General features: G+C 38.3%; 1 protein-coding gene across 2 annotated transcripts in view; it reads left to right on the top strand.

Annotated features, from left to right (window-relative positions):
- The window catches only part of HTR4 (5-hydroxytryptamine receptor 4), a 260,433-nt gene that overhangs the window by 192,753 nt on the left and 47,342 nt on the right, over window positions 1–20,338 (top strand). The gene's annotated exons all lie outside the window — the stretch shown is intronic.

Genomic DNA, 20,338 nt, shown 5'->3' with positions numbered 1-20,338 from the left:
TTTCAGATTATCTATTTTTACTTTTAGATTGTCTTCATAAATAATGCCACTGATTATTAAATTTTCTCTAATATGTTGGAACATGTATCCTAGTACATCATCAATTCCAGAGTCAGAGAGACCTTGGTGCAAATCTTGAATTTACTATTTGCTAGTTATGTGACTTTGGGCACATCAGTTCAGATCTTTGACCCTCAGTTTCTTTGTCTGGAAATTGGACAAAATAGTAACACCCATCTCCACAGGCTTGTTGTGACAATAGAATATGTTAATGCATGAAAAACAGCATTCTTCTTGGCCAATGGTGACACTCAGATAATGATAATAACTAGCCTTTATTCCATTGTTATTAAAGCAGAGAAACCAAAGAGGCCTGAAGGATCGGAAAGCTGCCACAATCAACCCTAAGGGAATACCCTGATTATATTACATTACATTGCATAACCTTACATATTGCAGCCTAACATTCATTTTCAAGCTAACCACAAAATTAATTTTTCTATCTCAGCAGTTTCTGGCACATGGAAGCATCTCTACTCCTCCAATTATTGAGAAAGAATAACACACACACCAGAATTCTACAAACTTGATTTGCAAATATTGTCAAATTAGATATTCATAAGATAATGAAATACGGCTTTCTCAGAAGATGTGTATTACAGCTGTTAAAAATCCTTCAGGGCTGTGAATGAGAAAAGCTTGAAGCTAGAGCAGATCTTTCTAATTTTCCTGATAGACAAGTAGTATGCTGCCTCTGCCTCTGCTCTTTTATTCCCAACCTTTGACACTCACTGATCTTCTTTCACTGATCTTCTTTCACTGCCTATTTCCAGGATTGATAAATTAGGAACTCTTCAGTGCATTCATTTTACACAAGGCACCTGAAATTCAAAAAAAAAAAAAGAAAGAAAACAGCCAAGCTCTTGAAAGTCATTACATTTTGCTAGACCAGTGATTTTTGAAAATATCAAATCAGCCACAAGCCTGCCCTTTTTTAAACAAATATTTTGTAATACCCCGACTCTACTGAAATGAAATAAAAGGTTTTTAAATTACTAAGGCCAAAGACCATCTCCCCCAAAATTCACAGACATGTCCAAATGCAAATCTAATCATGTCACCATTAATGCCAACCTTCTTTAAGGAATTTGTGACTCTCCACCGGACTCATGATGAAGACCTAAATACTGAGCCCAGCCTCCGGTCCCCTCCTGATCTGACCCTTGTCGGCCCCATCTGATGGTGACTCCCCTGGCTCCCTGCACTCCAGTAATGTTGGTCTTCTTTCAGCTGCTGGAATAAACCACATTGTTCTCACCGCTGCATTTCTGGCCCTGGCCCCCGACATTTCCTGCCTTATTTCAGTCAACTCCTGTTCCTCCTTTGAATTGCAGCTCAGTGGTCGCTCTCTCAGGAAAGTGTTTTCTGATCCCGAAACAAGGTTAGCACTACCAAGTATACCTTTTCTCATAGCCTCCACAGCAGCTGTAATTTTATATATATGCATTACTGGATTCATGTCTGTCTGCTCTGGTAGCCTCTGAGCTTTCTGAGGGAAGGAATCACGCCTGCTCTCTCTTCTCGGTGACTGAAATAGTGTAGACCCTCACATATTCTGTTGAATGCGCACAGCAGTGACTGAGTAGACAAAGGGATGGTTGAATGAACAAATGAACAAACATATGCCTATAGCTAAGCTGACATTCCTGGGCCAAGCCTCGTGAGTTTGTTTGTTTTCTAGTCACAGCAGAACTCACACCCGACTGCTTGGAGAAATTAATGCTGTCATTCTGTGTGACTTATTTGGCAAGAACAATATGTTAACCTTCTAGAGTGAAGTGAGAAGGGCTGTGGTTGAGAAGTGCGAGAGAAGACGGGATTCACAGGAGAGGGGTAGTACTTCTTTATTCTTCAGTTGAACAAGTAATACATAAATCTATTCTGGTCATTTCAAATTTCAGTAACACCCCAATTGAAAAAAGTCTCCCGTTACCATCTATTCCCCGGCCTCAGACACTTATGATCAACAACTGGTTGTGCATTGTAGTGGCCGTAACCTCTGAATTTCCTTGTATGTAGATACCTATATGCATACACAGCTCTCCTCTCCCTGTTTTTATATTCCTTCAAACTCTTAGGGTATCATATTATGTGTGTTAGTCTATGATTTTTTTCATTTAACCATGTGCCTGGGAGATATTACTATTTTATTAATATTTAATTTTATTATATATATATAAAAGGATATATAGACACGTATCATTTTCACTTTAAACATAAAATACCTCACAAATAATCAAAGCTTCTGAGAAAAATGAAAGAATAGTTGCGTGTCCCTGACCCAGATTAAGATATAAAATATTGCAAATACAGTCAAAATCTCCTCCTGATAAAATAGCTACCCCTTCTTGCCCCCAGCCCACACTCACTCCCCTGGTTCCATTGTTCATCGACCCAGTGCATGCCTTTATACCTTTTATTACATGTATATAGATCTCTTCTCATTCTTTTTAACATCTGCGTAATATTTAAGGGTATCCAAGTGCTATGGTTTAATTACTCATTCCCAGATTGGTGGACATTTATACTATTTCGAAGTGTCCATTCTTACAAACAGTATAGCAACATACATTCTTTTACACCTAAGCAAGTGCTTCAAGCATTTCACTAGAATAGGTATGTGGAAAATGTGCATTCACAATGTTTAAAGATACTGCCAGTTGGCATCCACAAAGTTTTGCCAATGTATCTTTCCACAGCTAGTCCTGAGTGCCCTTTCAGCATATCTTTATCAGCTCAAAAGATGGTTAACTTAGTGGGTCTCCAATCTGATGGGTGAAAATGATCTCTCATTGTTTTAAATTACATTTTCCTGACTACTTGTAGTGTATGTATCTTTAGGCAAGCTCACAGACCATCTGTAAAAATGGTCTTTACAATATATAATTTATACCACATGTTCCATGATGACAGGGACCATTTCTGTCTCATTCTCCACTGTAGCTCCAAGGCCAGGCACATTAGATACAGCAAATATTGATTGGTTAGTTAGTTGATTGACTTATAGATTAATTGACTACCAGACCCTTATTTATACTTTAAAAAATTCACTGAGTGGAAATACTCAGAGAAAAAGATGTAACACTTACGGAAAAACAAAAAATGGAACTAAGGGTGGTTAAGAACCCTAAACTTTGAAAAGGAATGTTTCAACTGAGTTTTTATAAAGGTGGTAGACCTGGAAAGGACAGACTTATCACAGTCTCTGTTGGATATAAACTATGTAAAGCCTTGTGGTAAAGATAGAGCGTTTGACTTGTAACTAGATGATTAAAGGATCTAAAAGCAGTACTTTGGTCAAAATAAAAAAAAACTGTATGTTATTCATTATTGACTGAATTGTCCCCGGCTTATATGTTGAAACCCTAACCCCCAGGGTGATGATGTTTGGAGGGTGAGACCTTTGGGAAATAATGATAATTAGATTAGATAAGACCCTCATGGTGGGATTAGTGCCCTTATATGAAGAGATACCAGCGAACTTGCTCTCTCTCCTTGGTGTAAGGACACAGAGAGAAGGCAGCCTTCTGCGGGTGAAGAAGAGAACTTTCACCAGGAGCCAATCTACCAGCACCTGGATCTTAGACTCTCAGCCTCCAGAACTGTGAAAGGATACATTTTTGTTGTCTAAGCCATCCAGCTTACGGTATTTTGTTATGGCAGTCTGAGTAGACTAAGGCAGATGATATAACATGATTTCCAAGATAATCTGATGGCATCATTTATTCCTTAACTTATTTAAACAAATATTTGTTGAGTACCTACTATGTGCCAAGAAAACAAAGTCTCTGCTTTCATGGTGCTTACAGTCTATTGGAGGGTGAGGGGGTGGGGAAAGGGTGGGGAGAGGCCTTCAGTAGACACTAAAAAACAAGGAAACATTCAATATGTTCGATAAATACCATTAAGAAAAATAAAGAAGCAGAAGGAATTTTACAAAATTCAGGTGTAAGAGATGCTACATTTCTTTTCATCTCTAAATTAGTTAAATCTTTAATAAACTCTTCAAGATGGGTTTCAAGGGGAAATGTAATCCCAGACATTGGACATCTACTTTCTGGAACAAGCTAGACCTTTTGTTTTTCATTCCACTCTGACCACCACAGCCGGGGTAGTTGTCCACTTCCACCTGGTCCCTGGAAGAAAGGAGGTTCTGCTGCTGCTGTATCAAGCTTGACACTGGGGCCTTCGATTACAGTGCTTGGTCTCTATGGGTGCAGAGAGGGAGTGTAGTGTTCCTTCTTGCTGTTCTTAGAATCTGCAAACTCCTGCTTTCTCCTTGTCATAGTTCTTCAAGCTTCCCTCCCTCCTTAGTTGGCTGCTTCTGCCTTTAGGTCAGGTATCTATGCTCTGCTGCCAGAAACTGCCGCCTTCAGCCCTGCAACTTGACAAATCTATGACCAACACTGCTGATAACTCAAAACATAAATCTTAGTTATCTCTCTGGGAGGGAGGAGGAAGATAACCAGTTGTTCCTTCCATTGTGTGTGTGTGTGTGTGTGTGTGTGTGTGTGTGTGTGTGTGTGTGTGTGTGTGGTTTTAAGAGAAAGGTTACATGTTAATCTTTCAGCAGTTATTTTTCTGAACCCTTATGTAAAAACACATTTCGATATACAATAGAACTTGTGCTTTACTCTTTCATATCTGCTTTTAGCACTGAACAATATTTATGAGAACTTTCCCCTGTTGTTAAATATTCTTTTCAAACCTAGGTTTTAATGGCTGTGTAAATATTAAATACATATGAAATTGTTGATATAATTGATATCCAAATTTAGACTTTTAGTTTGTTTCCAGTTTTCCTAATTATAAGCAATGTGGTTGTGAGTCATAATGTACATAAATCTTTAAGAGCAGCTCTAATAATTTACTTTTTTAGGATAAATTCTTAGAAGTAGAATTACTGGAGCATGAATTCTTTTAAGGTTCTTTTTAAGTTTGTCATTAGCGTAGTCTGGACATGCATTTATGAACTGTAATACAATACAGTTCTTAGGTTTGCCAGCAGTCATTTTTAAATGATCTTGCTTTATGTGATGCTGTCCTAGGCTCTAGGGGTGCTTAGTAGCATCCAGGTGGAGAATCTGAACTTCAATCAGCCAATCTTTTGGTGACCCCACAGTTATTCTCTGTCTGCCTTCCTCTGTTCCCATCACTTCTCAGCCTGCTTTCATGGATTGTGTGCATGGGGCTGTGAATGAGTGTGCTCGTGTTGACGGTGAACTTGAATGTAGAGCTTTTCTCTTCAAAACCGTTATGCTCCATCAAGAACATAGATATTCCCCTCTTCTCTTATGCTTGTGGCAGTTCAGTATGCTCCCAAATTCTTACCCCATACGTTCTTACCCCATACATACCCCAAACTCCACCTCCATTCGTATGAACTTTCAGCACATTTTCCCCCTTTCTCTGATCTATCACTTTGCTTTTCTACTGGTTATATCTGGAAAAAGTCCAGTGTATTCTTACTCATTATCTCTCATCTCTGGACTCTATTTTTACTTGTTATTTCAACAGCCCCCAGCCGAATTACAACATGCTGTCATAGTGATCAGTCATCGGCCAGACTTTCTTGCTGTACTATGAGCTGGAGGACCAGGACAAACGTGAATGCCATTTATACATATTTAAAATAAACATTGAAGGTGAACACTAATAGCCAGTAGCATTTACTGAGCATATAGCACGTGCCAGGTGGTATCCCAGGTGTTTTACATGGGTTTTCTTAATCCCTTCAACAACTTCGGTGCTCGGAAGGTGACTAGAAAATAGACTTAGAAGTATTGTTAGCCTGAAGAGTGCAACCTGGAAAAGGCCTGTGATAGTCTCTAGAGAAACTAGCTAACTATTCGGTAGTCTTCATATGATGTTAATGATTATAAGTTGTAACTCAGAGAGATGATTGGTGGCCGTAATACACCTGACTCAAGGACTAGTTTAGACCTAGGATTAAATAGGACTATTAAGTGGAAGAAAGGAAAAAAAAAAGAACACCTTTATATTATTGCTTGAGTTTAAATTTTTTTTCAAGCAAGTGCTACCTTGTGTACCTTTTTACTTGCTTAGTATATATTTGTTATACTAGGCACTGTGGATACCAAAATGAATAAGACAGTGTGATTGGGGTGACACACATTTAAAATAATAATTAAAATATCGTATGGTAAGAGCTATGATATGTAATTACAGGGTGTTATAAGCATGTAGGAGGAAGAAGTTCTTAGAATCAGGGATGGAATGGCTTCCCAGAGAATAAGATGTTTAATTGTGCACCAAAGATATGCAAAAGTCTGCCAGGTAAAGTAGAGGAAGGGTGGGTGAGGGCTTAGCAAGTGTGTCCCATCTGCCTGAGTGGAGACTCTGCTTTGTAGAGCTGATTATGGAGCAGAGTCACAAATAAAGCTGGAGGGCTAAGTAGGGACTGAGTGAGTTAAACCAAGTCAAATTTAGTATTTTACCAAGATCACAGTAGGACTACATCAAGGATTTTGGACAGGCTAAGGGAGATGAGCTAATTCCTTCTTGAAAAAAGCAAAACAAAACATTTGACTTCAGTGCTGATAATGGTTGGGAAGAGGGAGAGTCAAGGAAGATGGCCAATGAGAAGTGACTCCATTCTTTTGTTCGTTCATTCATTCATTCCACAAATACATTTTGAGTACTTGCTTGTGCCAGGCACTGTTTTAGGTGCTAGAAATACATCTGTAAACATAACAGACCAAGTTCTTACGTTCAGTAAGATTTACAGTCAAGCCATTCTCGTGCGTAAGAGGGCAAACTAGGTAACAGCTGTGAAAATCAAAACTTCAAGACACAGGAATAGAGAGTGAGAGGAGAGATTCTATTTTAAGTAGACATAGGAAAGCCCTCTCTTCAGAGGTATATCTGAGCAGAGACCTGAGTGAAGGGAGAGGATGAGCAGTTCTGTTCCCTTGGGATAAAGAAATCCAGATGGAGGCAGTGTCAAACTAGACACTCTGAGGTGGGAGCCTGACTGGCTCCTTTTGGGAATGATGAGGAAGCCTTCATGGCTGGAGCAGCAGGGGAAAAGGAGAAAATGGTGAAAGGTAAGATCATAAAAGCAGCCAAGAACCAGCTTTGTAGAGCCATGTAGGCCATGTAAGGATCCTGGGTATTTACTCTGAGTGTGAGGACAAGGCATCTCAAGGGTGGTGAGTAGGGCAGTGACATGTTCCACCCTAAACATTTTACAAAGCTCAGTCTATCTCCTGGGTGAAGAGTGGATTGTATATAGAAAACAGTGGAAGCAGGAACACCACTGGGGGAGCCTTTGCCATCCCACCCAGGTGAGGCATGGTGCAAGAGCTGGGAAAGGGTCAGAATCAGAAAACATTTCTCATATAGAACTAAGAGGATTTGTTGATGTAGGTGAGATATGAAAGAAAGAGACTTGTTAAGAATTACTCCAAGGTTTTTGGCCTGAGCAGCTGGGAAAAAAAAAATAGACTTGCTGCTTATTGAGATGGGAAGCAAGTTTGAGTGAGGAGAATCAAGAGTTCAGCTTTGGACGTGTTAAGTTTCAGGTGTCTAATAGACTGATAACTGTAGACAGGTAGGCAGAAGTGGCTGTAGTGGTCTAGGTGAAGCTAACAGGAAAGCTTTCATTAGATTATGGACAGCAGACTGGGAAGAAGAGAAGAGATTTAAGAGATACTCAAAGTAGATAATGACTTAGGTAAAGGAGAAAAATAAATGGAGGAAGATGCCTGGCTTCAGGCTTGGTCAGCTGGGATGATACTGTTTTCTACATAGTGAGAAAACCCAGAGGAATGAATCACTCTCAGTTAAACAGGTTTCTTTTAGCATGCTCTTAGAAGTCTCAGTGTCTCTATGCCATATTCTTCTTTAGATCAAACATATCTCTGGTTCCAAAAGAGCAGGGATCATCAAACTTGTTTCTAAAGGGTCAAAGAGTAAATACTTTCAGCTTTTGTAGGCCATTCAGTTGCTGCTGTAATTTCTCAGCCTTGTCTTCTTGGTGGTAAGCAGCCATAGAAAATATATAAGCAGTTGAGTTTGCCTGTGTTCCAGTGAACTTTTATTTACAAAATAGACAGTGGGTTGGTTTTGGCCCATTTGCCATTGTTTGGCTGCCTTTGCAGTAGAATAACACTAAGCCATTTCTTCTTTCATCTGAGCATAAAAGTTTTATATTGTCAGTAGCAGAAGTGAGAAAAGAAATCATACTACTTAGCATACAGTGAGCTAGGAGCCTGGCAAAATATGCAGAGCTGGATCCATTAGCAATTGGTCCCAGGGAAAAAGGCCAACTAGAGCAAAGGGATGGGGAGCAGGTTGTTATCTGAGTATGGGAAATTCTCCTTATCCTTCTGGTAAATGATTGACCACGGTGGGGAGGCCCAGTGTGGTCCACATTTCCCCCTGGGCTGGATTTCTCATAACCACAAAATAATTTCAAGGAAGTGATCAGCCAAACACTGAAAACATGCCATGGGTTTTATTCCAAAGGAAGACCTATTTTGTGCCTGATGAGTATTTCTATACCCTGAACAATTGTGGACAAAGAGATAGTTGCAGAGAAACCCAGAGACCCTACAGTGAATTTACACATAAAGAAAAAATATATGGTAAAGAAAAAAAAATCTATCACTGGAACTCTTTATTCAGTTCGAATTTTGGAAGAATGTGTTTTCTTGAAGTGAGACTTAACATCGAAGGTATAATTTACTGGCACTGTCATCTAGTATTTTATTTTCGAGAAGAATGGAAGCTCTGGTAGTTAACACACTGTGCAGCAGTGAGAATCTTGTCACATCAGTTCCGGCTTGGCTTTACATCCAGACATGGCCTTGGAGAGCAGTGTCTTTGATCCTGATACCCTTTGTATTCCTTGCAGCTTTGAACTCCATTATATGCCATACAGACGGATCCTGTTTAGTCTTTGAAGTTTTTCTCATGCCCAATATGTGTGATCTTTGAGGCCCTGGAAAAGTCTATTAAGAGCTTGCCACAAGAATTTTCCTCCACGTGTTTGTATTTGAAGAATATCTAGCCTAAATCCCTTATGCACCAACCCCCATCCTCACCCTGCCACCTTCTATAGGGTCTTCAAAAACAATCAAAAAGAGTTCTTTTAGTATTGCATAGGAACTCCTTTTAGCGTAATTTCCATCTGCATGAATTTTTTCCCTGCCATTTTCTATAGCCAGAATATTTTTATAAGACATACTACGCTATCATCATCAACATTTTAGATACTAAATTTCTAGACAAAAAGTAAAACTTTAGCATGTCTTTTTCTTTTAAGGAAAATTTTCAATTCCAAATGAGCAGGTTTAACATTTAGTGGGCAAGCACTGGGCTTGCAATCATAATGTGCAGGTTTAAAATCCAGGTCTACCATTTGATAGTTGTAGGATCCTAAGTCTCCTAACCATGCTGAGCATCAGTCTTTTCTGAAAAAAAGGGCGTCATGTGATTAGATGACATGGTGATTGTGAAAATGAAGTGAGCCAACGTAAAAAACCTCCTTGGTGTGTTATTTGCCATATAGTAGGAGCTCGATAAATCAGTGTCAAAATCTCCCCACTTCTAAACAGGAAGTTCTAAACCGAGGAGCAAAAGAAAATAATTTGCAATGGGGAAATGAAGGTTAGGGTAAAGGGCATCTTTTACAATGCTCTAGGTAAACTCATTACAACGCTCTAGGTAAACTCCTCTTCAAAGAATGGTTCCCAGAACAGCAGCATCAGCGTCACCTAGGAACTTGTTAGAAATGCAGATTTGGGGGCCTCATTCCAGATGTCTGAATTAGAAACTGTGTTGGTGGATCCAGCAATCTGCATCTTAACCAAGCCTTCCAGATAATTGTGATGCTCCCTGGTGATTCTGTAGCACCACTGTTCTGATACTGTTATTATGGAACCATTTGATATGAATTATCTTATTTAGTCTTTCTGTTTTTGTTTTTTTTTTTAATGTTTTTAAGAAAAAAAGAAAACTGTTTTTAAAAAAGTTAACTGGGATAACTGAAAAGTTACCATTAAGAATCCAAGTAACATAAACCAAATAATTAAGAATATTTTTTCACCTGGAAAGACTTCTACCTAATTTGAAAATCCAGGTTCCAGGTAAGTGTAACATCTAGAGCATAGATAGAATGTGGAAACAGAGACCACACCAAAGAGAACAAAGGCTATTTATTCAGAGCTTGCTGTAGCAAGGGAGTTGGCCATCATCATTTGCATTTAGCAAAGGCTCAAATTCAGGAGGGAGTGTAGAAAAGCTTGTAGTGAAAAAAACAGGGCTTTAGCGGTGCTTTAATCAGAGGTTGTTGGCATAGAGAAGCAGGAGGTACACTAGCAGGAAGTGGGGGACATCTAATGTAATTGCTTTGGGGAACATATTTGGCTTTCTGTGGTTAGTCTTCAGTTGGAAGCAGGTAGGAGGGGAAAAATATGGATGCTAGGTCATTGGACAAGTCCTGACCTTTCTTGGCTGGTTGCTGCAGAGATTGTCAGAGTTTTATTGTTACGTAGGATCTGGCTATTGTTTGTCTGTCAGTCTCTCAGGAAACCTAGAAAAAAGTACATATATTTAAAGGAATGATATAACCTTTATAAAGGTTACAGGTACATTATTTTTCAAGTTTTTTGGTTATTGGGGAAAACAATTAACATACCCATGGACTCTGCTATTTCTATTTTAATTAAAAAGGCATTTAAAAATTAATTTACAGAAGAAATATTGCCAACCCACATATTAGCTGAGTTTAACTCTCCTATATGTATTCCAACTGTCATGGATTTTGTTCATGGCAACTAATAAAGGTAATGAAGACAGTACCTGTATGACATAATTAGTGGTAAAAAAAAATGTATTCTGTCAAAGCAAAAATTCCGCTGGACCGAGTTAACAGGTAAAAGTGACTTTTTTCAAAGCTATTGCAGTAGAGGCGAGAGACCACGATATAGTCTGAATTCAGTTTCTCTGAAACAGTGGTCAAGAGAGGCTTTCAGAAATGGAGTGGTGGTAGGGATCCTAGATCATCAGTGTTTGCTAATTGGCCTTACCCAAAGGAAACAGGAGGTAGTTTTACAACTTGGAGCATCGTGCCCACAGAAGTTAGGAAACTAGGCTTCTGTCCTCCCACAGAGGATTACATTTCAAAGGGATGGCTACCAGATCCTTCAGGAAGATAATCTTAGTTTGAAAAACTGGCAGGGGGCTTTTTAAAAGATTTTCATTCCAAAGGGCCAGGTAAAGATTTTACAATGAGAAGTTTTCCGAAGTAAAATGGTCTAATAAAAGGGAGGCCAGAGCCTAGACTCAGGAAGAAGTCTGTCTAAACTTTAGTCTAGCTGAGTGGAAAGTTAAGACCACCTTGGGCAACACCCAGTCTTTTATAATTAAACAGCAGGAAACACCAGTGAGCTTACATTTAAGTTTAATAAAATTCATATTAGGAAAAAAAAATCCAGTTTTAGGCAGGCTCTCTCTTTTAAGTCAGAGTGCCTTTGCACTCTTTGTGCTGAGTGCTGATTGGTAAGAAAAAGAACACTGTTTTCTCTCATTTACATGCAATTATTTCACAAAAGACTGTGCGGTGGTGGGCAGGATGGGTGAAAGAAGCACTTGTATAGGGAGTATTTTGAACTACTTGGGATCCTTTGTGGATGTGCTGTGTGTATTTTCAAGAAGGATGTTTCCTACGTGGTGGGCACTCATAATGGGTGGGAGAGGAGACACATTCTGCAGAGATCATTGGACCAGTGATGGAACTCTCTTGTCAAACATAATTTGTTTTTGCAAAGTTCAATAAGCTTTTGCACAGCAAAGAAAGCCATTAAAAAAAAAACAACCACCAGAAAGACAACCTATGGAATGGAAGAAAATCTTTGCAAACGATGCAGTCAATAAGGGCTTAATTTCTAAAATATACAAACAGCTCACACAACTCAATAACAACAACAACAACAGAAACAACCCAATCAAAAAATGGGCAGAAGACTAAATAGACATTTCTCCAAAGAAGACATACAGATGGTCAATAAGCACGTGAAAAGATGCTCAGCATTGCTAATTATTAGAGAAACGCAAATCAAAACTGCAATGAGGTATTACTTCACACTGGTCAGAATGACCATCATTAAAATGTGTACAGTGAAGAAAAATTGTGTTAATTGAAGCGTAAGAGGTTGGAGTGCTTTATATAGATTAATCTTGCTAAGGTCTATCTAACTGATCTGTGTTGGCATTCTTCCTGCCTGAGTTTTAAAATTTTACTAAGATGTCTGTAAGTGAAGAAATCATTTGTTGTAGTTGGAATTGAACTTAAGAAGATATTTGAATATCCATAAAACCACATATTGAAGTGACCTAAGAACACTTAGTTTAAGGAAATTGGGTCAAGCTAAAAATAACTTTTTTGTTGGACTTTACTTTTATTTTATCATTTTACAGCCACTTAAAAATCTGAAATACCTTTTAAAACAAAGTAACAAAGTCTTAAATTACTATTTTAGATAATAAAATCATTCACCTACCTAAAGAAAGAAAAATCTACAAATAACAAATGCTGGAGAGGGTGTGAGGAAAGGGGAACCCTCTTACACCATTGGTGGGAATGTAAATTGGTAGGGCCACTGTGGAAAACAGTATAGAGGTTCCTTAAAAAACTAAAACTAGAATTACTGTATGACCCAGAAATCCCACTGCTGGACATATATCTGGAGAAAAGTCTAGCTCTAAAAGATACGTGCATCCCAGTGTTCATAGCAGCACTGTTTACAATAGTCAAGACATGGAAACAACCTAAATATCCATTGATAGATGACTGGAGAAAGAAGATGTGATATATATATGATATATATGTGATATATATATATATATAAAATGGGTCACTACTCAGCCATAAAAAAGAATGAAATAATGCCATTTGCAGCAATGGATGGACCTAGAGATTATCATACTAAGTGAAGTAAGTCAGACACAGACAAATATCATATGATACCATTATGTGTGGAATCTCAAATATGATACAAATGAACTTATTTATAAAACAGAAACACTCAGACATAGAAAACAAATTTATGATTACCAAAGGGGAAAGACAGGTAGGAGGGATAAAATAGGAGTTGGGATTAGCAGATACAAACTACTATATCTAAAATAGATAAACATCTCCATAATATATAAGCAGCTAATATGACTTAATAAGAAAAAAACAAACAACCCAATCCAAAAATGGGCAGAAGACCTAAACAAGCAATTCTCCAAGGAAGACGTACAAATGATCAATAGGCACATGAAAAAAATGCTTAATATCACTAATTATCAGAGAAATGCAAATCAAAACTACAATGAGGTATCACCTCACACCAGTCAGAATGGCCATCATTCAAAAATCCACAAATGACAAATACTGGAGAGGCTGTGGAGAAAAAGAAACTCTTCTACACTGCTGGTGGGAATGCAGTTTGGTGCAGCCACTGTGGAAAACAGTATGGAGATTCCTCAAAAGACTAGGAATAGACTTACCATATGACCCAGTCATCCCGCTCCTGGGCATATATCCAGAAGGAACCCTACTCCAAAATGACACCTGCACCCCAATGTTCATAGCAGCACTATTTACAATAGCCAAGACATGGAGACAGCCTAAATGTTCATCAACAGATGACTGGATAAAGAAGAAGTGGTATATTTATACAATGGAATACTACTCAGCCATAAAAACTGACAACATAACGCCATTTGCAGCAACATGGATGCTCCTGGAGAATGTCATTCTAAGTGAAGTAAGCCAGAAAGAGAAAGACAAATACCATATGAGATCGCTTATATGTGGAATCTAAAAACAAACAAACAAACAAAGCATAAATACAAAACAGAAATAGACTCATAGAAGGGATAGACTGGGATTTCAAAATTGTAGAATAGATAAACAAGATTATACTGTATAGCACAGGGAAATATATACAAGATCTTATGGTATCTCACAGAGAAAAAAATGTGACAATGAATATATATCTGTTCATGTATAACTGAAAAATTGTGCTCTACACTGGAATTTGACACAACATTGTAAAATGATTATAAATCAATAAAAAAATGTTGAAAAGAAAAGAAAAGAAACTATGGCTATCAAAGGAGAAAGGGTGGAGGAGGGATAAATTAGGAGTTTGGGATTAACAGATACATATGACTATACATAAAAGAGATAAACAACAAGGATCTACTATATAGCACAGGGAACTGTATTCAATTTCTTGTAATAACGTAAGGGAAAAGAATCTGAAAAAAATGTATGCATTTGTATAACTGAATCGCTTTGTTGTACACCTGAAACTAACATTATAAATCAACTACACTTCAATAAAAAACGAAATTAAAAATATATGTATACTGGTAAAAAATTAATTAATTAATTAATTAATTAATTAATTAATTAAATAAAATAGATAAACAACAAGGTTCTACTGTATAGCATAGGGAACTATATTCAGTATCTTGTAATAACGTGTAATGGAAAAGAATATGTTTTATATATATTATATATATTTAAATATATATACATTTAAATTACTTTGCTGTACACCAGAAACTAACACAACATTGTAAATTAACTATTCTTCAACAGAAAAATAAATTTAAAAAGAGGAAAAAAAGAAAAAAAAAGTGAAGAACTACTACAGTTGCCCTACCTCCTTGTTTCTTTTTGTTCCCAGAAATGGCCCTGCAGTATTCCCAGGGAACTATCAAGGAACACTTTTTTTTCTCTCGTGACATTTTCTTTGCACTTGGCTTCCACAACAACACACTCATCTGGTGTTCCTCCAACAGTCCATAGGGATGTCTCCTTTGCTTTCTTTCTCAGTTTCCTCTGCTGGTTCCTCCTTCTCTACTGTGTATCTCAGCTTTGGAGCTCATCAAGACTCTGGCCCTTTTCTTAGGTGATTGCATCCTTCCATAGAAATGCTGGAAATCCCATGTGTATATATCCTGCCCAGGCATCCTTTCTGAGCTCCAGACATGAGTATCCAAGTGCCTAACTGGCATCTTCCCTTGAATGTTTATACATATCTCAACACTTAACGTGTTTTCCCGTCTCATTAAATAGTACCATCTTTTACTCAGATAAGCAAATCAGAATTATAACTTTTATTTCTGCTCCTTTCTATCCACCATGGAATATATTGTTCTTACCTATACCTTTATTCCACCCACTTCTCTCCATCTTCATCGCCACCACCCTACTCCAAGCCATTTTCCCCCCTTACTTGGACCCTGGCAAAGGCCCCTGACAAGTTTACTTACTTTCTCTCACATTTACATCCCCAATGTCACTTTTCTGCTTTAATCACTTCAGTGTATTCTCATTTATTGTCTAATAAAACATGAATTTCTCAGCAGCACATCCAAAGCCCTCGGAATCTGACCCCTGACTACTTTTTTGGAGCTCATCTCTGAGTCTTTATTATTCCTTGCTTGTTCTCCCCAATAGTGAACATGCAAAGTCGTTCCTGTCTCAGGGCCTTTGCATCTGCTATTCTCCTGATGCCTCTAACTCATGGATCCTTCACATTTGTCAGCTAAGACCAGTGTTCCCTAATTGCCTAAAGTTTCCCTCTAACCCAGTTCTCTATCACCATCATGCTAAGTGCCCTTTCTCCAAGTGTGATTCGAGAACCAGCAGCAAGAGCTTCACTTATGCTCTTCATGAGACTCTGGGCTCATGAGCAGAGCAGAACCCCAGACTCCACCTCAGATCAAAATAACCAGGATGTGCATTTTAACAATATCCCCACTAGATGCATATGAACATTAAGATTTGAGAGTATGACTTCGAAATACTGATCATGAACTATGTTTCTTTATTTTTTTAATTGTGTGATTGCTTATTGTCTGTTTCCATCAGTGGTGTGAGACCTCCATGAAGGTGTCCACCTTCTTTACTGTTGTATCCTAGTACTAAGAGTGGCTCTTGGCATATGGTTGGCAATAAATACATATTTGATAAATGAGAGATTTACTCTAAACTTTCTTAGCTGATCCAGGATGAAACTAAGGCTCAGAAAAGGTGATTGACTTTTTTGATATTACATAGCTGTTGTTAATAAAGCCAGGGCAAAAAAGAGAGAGAGAGAGAAAACTATTCTTGACTCCTAAGAAAATGTATTGTGTGTGAGACCTTGAAACCAATTGTTCGGGATGGTATAGTAAAGCATAACCTCAGCTTCCTCATTGTCCCTATATGGACTTCTGATATTGGTAACAATGATTACTTATTCATATTGCACTTTGTCATTTACAAACCATTTTCACATCCACTAACCTATGTGGAAATTTACCCAGAATTATTGTAATAGGTATTCTTTTATTGAGAACAGAGAAAATGTTAAACAGAGCCAGTTTGTGGAGTTTCTTTATTAATTGAAAGTAAAATTTCATAAGAATAACTGTCAAAGAACTGATTTAGTGAAGGAGACAGCTCTCTGGCCAGGTCAGAACTGCCTGGTAGTGGCTGATCGTATTCTTGGAGGGTGTCAGAGGTAACCCAGGAATCTCATATGGAGTGAGCAGAAGTGGTTCCTAATTTTTTTTAATTATCATGACTGGATTTACATTTACCTCAATGGACAGTTCTGCCTGATTAAAAATGCTATTTCTATGGCTGTATTTTGCTTATCACTCACAATTTAAAGTTTAGCTACGTCTAGCTCCTAATTGGCAAGCCACAGATGAAGCATAACTTGAACTTGGGGTCCTCTGACCCTAACATTCCCACTTAATTTGAAATATATGTTCTGTGGAGCCAGAGATGTTCAACATAGATTCTGAATCTGTTCTTTTCTTCTACAAAAGGAAAGGCAGTGCGGGGGAGGTGGTTCTAATGGCGAGGGTGTGGTTCTGAGGATATGTTCAGATCACTGTCCATAGATAATAAAGGGGCCTAAAATCAGCCAGTCTCATTAGTCTCCAATACAAGAGCCCTATACAGCATCCTGATATATGGTCATCCATGTATTCTTTTTTATTGTGATAAAATATACATAACATAAACTTTACCATCAATACATAAAATAACCATCTTACATGTATAATTCAGTGACAGTAAGTACATTCATAATGGTGTGCAACCATCACTATTATCCATTTTCAGAATTTTCATCACCCCAAACAGAAACTCTGTACTCATTAAATAATTCCCCATTCCCTCTCCCCCACCCACCCCAGCCCCTGGTAACCACTATTCTGATTGTTTCTCTATGAGTTCACCTTCTCTAGGCTCTTCTATATAAGCAGAATTATACAATATTTGTATTTTCCTGTCTGGTTTATTTCATTTAGCATAATGTTTTCAGGGTTTATCCATGTTGTAGCATAGATCAGAACCTATTTCTTTTTATGACTGAATAAAATTCCGTAGAAAGCATACATTACTTTCTCCTTACCCTTTCATCTGTTAGTGGACACTTGAGTTGTTTCCACCTTTTGACTATTGTGAATAATGCTGCTATGAACATTGGACTGCACATATCTGTCACATATCTGTCCATGCTTTTGATTCTTTAGGGTGTATACCTAGGACTGCTGGATCATATAGTCATTCTATATTTAGCTTTTTGAGAAACCACCAAACTGCTTTCCATAGTAGCTGCACCACTTTACATTTCTACCAGCAATGTACAAAGGTTCCAATTTCTTCTCCACATTCTCACCAGTACTTGTTATTTTTTGGGGTTTTTTTTCCTTTTTCTTTTTTTCTTGAGTTATAGTCAGTTTACAATGTTGTGTCAATTTCTGGTGTACAGCACAATTTTTCAGTCATACATGAACATACATACACTCATCCTTATATTCTTTTTCACTGTGATCTACTACAAGATCTTGAATATATTTCCCTGGGCCATACATTATAAACTTGTTTATCTATTTTATATATACCTGTCAGTATCTGCAAATCTCGAACTCCCAGTTTATCCCTTCCCACCGGTTTTGTTTTGTTTTGTTTTTATAATAAGTATCCTAATGGGTGTGAAGGAGTATCTAACTGACAGCTAGGTATTCTTAAATACTCCCTGAACCAGGAAACTCAAAACGACACTGGGGAGCTATTGTAGATCATCCTTAGTTATTAGAAAGTTCTTATGCATTACAAATCTTGCCTCCCTCTAGCAGTGATTCTCAATCTTGGTTGCACATCAGAATCACTTGGGAACTTTAAAAAATGCCAATATTCAGACTGCAACCCAAATTAATTAATTCAGCATCTTTGAGGATGGGGCCCTAGCAGCAGCATTTTCTAAGGCTCTTCAGGTGATTTCAGTATACAGCCAAAGTTGAGAACCACTGTTTATGGTCTGCTCACTGGCCCCTCTTAGCTACACAACCTGCAGGACATAAAGTATGGCAACCCTATCCCTGAGCCTTCTCTGACAACCTCCATTCAAAAGCCACTCCTTCAGTCTCCGCTGACAGTCCTGTCTTCCTCTCCTTCCTAGATTTCTTGCCATAGTTCTTATTACTAGCTCACTTTACATATTTTCTTGCTTATCATTCATTGCTCTCTGTTTTGCTTATTTTTGCTTCCCTACAAACACAACATTGCCTAATGCAGGGAGGGTAGGTACTCAGAAAGTATTGTTGAGTGGATGAACACATAAATCTCTTATTTCAAAGGACAGTTCTTCAGATAGTTAAAAACAGCTTTTATGTCTCATCCTTGGGTCTTCTCTTCTACATGTAAAACTTCTCTGTACCTTCAACCTGTCTTCAAAGAAATTGAAGAATAAACCTCACCATTATGAATACAATGTCTTTCACTCAATTGGCAAGTAATTGTGCACTTCCTGTATACTACATCTACCTTTACACTATACATACTATAGATTAGACACTGTGCCAGGCACTGGGAATTGTGGTGAAAAATTAACCAAAGTCAACCTGTGAGGGTAGGGCACAGACAATAATAATAGGAGTCAGTTCAGACAACGGTAAATGTTGTATAGAAAACAAAGGAGGTTTGTTGGCTGTGGCACATTAAATGGGGGTTAACTTTCACCTGAGATCTGAATGTGGAGGAGAAGCTTTCCAGAAGAAGGCACAAGTGTAGAGGCCTTGAGAGGGGAATGAATTTCAGACAGGTTCTCAGTCAGTCTCCAAGGAGGATAAGGAGAAAACCACTATCACCTCCTTTATCAGACACTTTCCCTCGATTAACATGACCTAAAGTCAGAATAGTTCAGGTAGCCAGAACACTCTTTTGAAGTCTTTTTCCTCATTGGGTTAAATGTTACCTGTGCAATATTTGTACTGGACAGTAGTTGGAATTTAGGTGTGGAAGGGTGATTTAGAGGAACATACCTCAGATTTCTTTTAATTTGAACCCCAGCCAGAGGACTTCAATCAAGCAATAAAAATACTTGGGAGCATAGTGGAAATTTCTGGCTCCTTATTCCAGTTGTCACCTTGTCCTCCATTCCAGGCCTAATGGAAAAAGTTCCAGACAAGGCCAGGGCCAGGACTTGGGCTGCTGACATTTGAGACCTGCAGCCATCTTGGTTTTCAGTCAAAAGAGCTCAATGAAAGCAGATCTTTCTTGATTCTTGGGACCTGTGTTCCCAGTGGTGGCCTGCAGAACCAGCAGCCTCTCCCAGACTAGATAACCAGCCCTCTCTGACAACTCAGTTGCCCCTCTCTGGGCCTTAGTTTCTCCATATTGAAATGTGCATTTGGGTCTAAGAGTTTTAAGATCCTTTGAAAATTTATCTAAAAAGAACATTTTACTACTCTATTAAAACCCAGAACTTCCTGTAGCTTCTTGATAGCATGGAGATATTATGCTTTTGTTGATAAGGAACACCTGTTTCCAAGTTAGTAAAAGAAAATGCTGAGTTGCCACTAGGGGGGCAGGGTTTATAGAATCAGATCAGATACTGAAATTGGCAAGAACACAAATTTGAACTGTTTTATTAGGCACCAAAAGAAATGTGGTTCAGGGTAGTGGAAGGAGTCCCTGAGCCTATTGACTGACTGCTTTCTCTCTGGTGGACTTGGCTGAATCTGAGATCAGTTTGTCCAAGTCAGTCATATAAGAGCAACCTTTAAGCCATGACCTGTTCCTGGGACAGGTCACCTGCCCACAGCAGTTTCTGCATGGGCTGGGATGGGGAACTGAAAACAGGGTGGCCTTTGTATTCATACAGATCCTAGTTCAAGTTACCATCATTCACTCATCCAACACCATCTTTCCTTCATCTGATAAATGTGAATGACGCATTGAAATCGAATT

Source organism: Camelus bactrianus, chromosome 3 (assembly GCF_048773025.1).
Source record: "Camelus bactrianus isolate YW-2024 breed Bactrian camel chromosome 3, ASM4877302v1, whole genome shotgun sequence".
Taxonomy (NCBI): Eukaryota; Metazoa; Chordata; class Mammalia; order Artiodactyla; family Camelidae; genus Camelus; species Camelus bactrianus.
The sequence above is the reverse complement of the archived record's forward strand: the minus strand, read 5'-3'. Positions and strand labels throughout refer to the sequence as shown.